The sequence below is a fragment of the Hemiscyllium ocellatum genome, unplaced genomic scaffold, assembly GCF_020745735.1.
Source record: "Hemiscyllium ocellatum isolate sHemOce1 unplaced genomic scaffold, sHemOce1.pat.X.cur. scaffold_3741_pat_ctg1, whole genome shotgun sequence".
Taxonomy (NCBI): domain Eukaryota; kingdom Metazoa; phylum Chordata; class Chondrichthyes; order Orectolobiformes; family Hemiscylliidae; genus Hemiscyllium; species Hemiscyllium ocellatum.
In genome coordinates this window covers 9505-12672 of record NW_026868600.1, presented here as the reverse complement: position 1 = coordinate 12672, position 3168 = coordinate 9505, and positions in this window count along the sequence as shown.

The window sequence follows — 3168 nt, the reverse complement described above, 5'->3', positions numbered from 1 at the left end:
AGAGTAAAGCTCCCTCTACACTGTCCCCCATCAAACACTCCCATGGACAGGGACAGCACGGGGTTAGATACAGAGTAAAGCTCCCTCTACACTGTCCCGCATCAACCACCCCCAGGGACAGCATGGGGTTAGATACAGAGTAAAGCTCCCTCTACACTGTCCCCCATCACACCCTCCCAGGGACAGCACGGGGTTAGATACAGAGTAAAGCTCCCTCTACACTGTCCCTCCATCCCAGGGACAGGGACAGCACGGGGTTCGATACAGAGTAAAGCTCCCTCTACACTGTCCCCCATCAACCACCCCTAGGGACAGGGACAGCATGGGGTTAGATACAGAGTAAAGCTCCCTCTACACTGTCCCCCCATCAAACACTCTCAGGGACAGCACGGGGTTAGGTACAGAGTAAAGCTCCCTCTACACTGTCCCCCATCAAACACTCTCAGGACAGGGACAGCACAGGGTTAGATACAGAGTAAAGCTCCCTCTACCCTGTTCCCCCCATCAAACACTCCCAGGGACAGCACGGGGTTAGGTACAGAGTAAAACTCCCTCTACACTGTCCCCATCAAACACTCTCAGGACAGGGACAGCACAGGGTTAGATACAGAGTAAAGCTCCCTCTACCCTGTCCCCCCATCAAACACTCCCAGGGACAGCACGGGGTTAGGTACAGAGTAAAACCCCCTCTACACTGTCCCCCATCAAACACTCCCAGGGACAGAGACAGCACGGGGTTAGATACAGAGTAAAACTCCCTCTACACTGTCCCCATCAAACACTCCCAGGGCAGGGACAGCACGGGGTTAGATACAGAGTAAAACTCCCTCTACACTGTCCCCCATCAAACACTCCCAGGAACAGGGACAGCATGTGGTTAGATACAGAGTAAAGCTCCCTCTACACTGTCCCTCCATCCCAGGGACAGGGACAGCAGGGGATTAGATACAGAGTAAAGCTCCCTCTACACTGTCCCCCATCAAACACTCCCAGGGACAGAGACAGCACGGGGTTAGATACAGAGTAAAGCTCCCTCTACACTGTCCCCCATCAAACACTCCCAGGGCAGGGACAGCACGGGGTTAGATACAGAGTAAAGCTCCCTCTACACTGTCCCCCATCAAACACTCCCAGGAACAGGGACAGCAGAGCATTAGATACAGAGTAAAGCTCCCTCTACACTGTCCCACATCAAACACTCCCAGGAACAGGGACTGCACGGGGTTAGATACAGAGTAAAGCTCCCTCTACACTGTCCCCCATCAAACACTCCCAGGACAGGGACAGCATGTGGTTAGATACAGAGTAAAGCTCCCTCTACACTGTCCCTCCATCCCAGGGACAGGGACAGCACGGGGTTAGATACAGAGTAAAGCTCCCTCTACACTGTCCCACATCAAACACTCCCAGGGACAGGGACAGCACGGGGTTAGATACAGAGTAAAGCTCCCTCTACACTGTCCCCATCAAACACTCCCAGGGACAGGGACAGCACGAGGTTAGATACAGAGTAAAGCTCCCTCTACACTCTCCCCCATCAAACACTCCCAGGACAGGGACAGCACGGGGTTAGATACAGAGTAAAGCTCCCTCTACACTGTCCCCCATCAAACACTCCCATGGACAGGGACAGCACGAGGTTAGATACAGAGTAAAGCTCCCTCTACACTGTCCCCATCAAACACTCCCAGGGACAGGGACAGCACGAGGTTAGATACAGAGTAAAGCTTCCTCTACACTGTCCCCCATCAAACACTCCCAGGGACAGCACAGGGTTAGATACAGAGTAAAGCTCCCTCTACACTGTCCCCCATCAAACACTCCCAGGACAGGGACAGCACGGGGTTAGATACAGAGTAAAGCTCCCTCTACACTGTCCCCCATCAAACACTCCCTGGGACAGGGAAAGCACGGGGTTAGATACAGAGTAAAGCTCCCTCTACACTGTCCCCCCATCAAACACTCCCAGGGACAGAGACAGCACGGGGTTAGATACAGAGTAAAGCTCCCTCTACACTGTCCCACATCAAACACTCCCAGGGACAGCACAGGGTTAGATACAGAGTAAAGCTCCCTCTACACTGTCCCACATCAAACACTCCCAGGGACAGAGACAGCACGGGGTGAGATACAGAGGAAAGCTCCCTCTACACTGTCCCCCATCAAACACTCCCAGGGACAGAGACAGCACGGGGTTAGATACAGAGTAAAGCTTCCTCTACACTGTGCCCCATCAAACACTCCCAGGACAGGGACAGCACGGGGTTAGATACAGAGTAAAGCTCCCTCTACACTGTACCCCATCAAACACTCCCAGGGACAGGGACAGCACGGGTTTAGATACAGAGTAAAGCTCCCTCTACACTGTACCCCATCAAACACTCCCAGGGACAGGGACAGCACGGGGTTAGATACAGAGTAAAGCTCCCTCTACACTGTCCCCCATCAAACACTCCCAGGGACAGAGACAGCACGGGGTTAGATACAGAGTAAAGCTTCCTCTACACTGTCCCCATCAAACACTCCCAGGACAGGGACAGCACGGGGTTAGATACAGGGTAAAGCTCCCTCTACACTGTCCCCATCAAACACTCCCAGGGACAGGGACAGCACAGGGTTAGATACAGAGTAAAGCTCCCTCTACCCTGTCCCTCCATCACAGGGACAGGGACAGCACGGGGTTAGATACAGAGTAAAGCTTCCTCTACACTGTCCCCCATCAAACACTCCCAGGGACAGCACGGGGTTAGATACAGAGTAAAGCTCCCTCTACACTGTCCCCCATCAAACACTCCCAGGACAGGGACAGCACGGGGTTAGATACAGAGTAAAGCTCCCTCTACACTGTCCCCCCATCAAACACTCCCAGGACAGGGACAGCACGGGGTTAGATACAGAGTAAAGCTCCCTCTACACTGTCCCCCATCAAACACTCCCAGGGACAGCACGGGGTTAGGTACAGAGTAAAACTCCCTCTACACTGTCCCCCATCAACACCCCCAGGGACAGGGACAGCATGGGGTTAGATACAGAGTAAAGCTCCCTCTACACTGTCCCTCCATCCCAGGGACAGGGACAGCACGGGGTTAGATACAGAGTAAAGCTCCCTCTACACTGTCCCTCCATCCCAGGGACAGGGACAGCATGGGGTTAGATACAGAGTAAAGC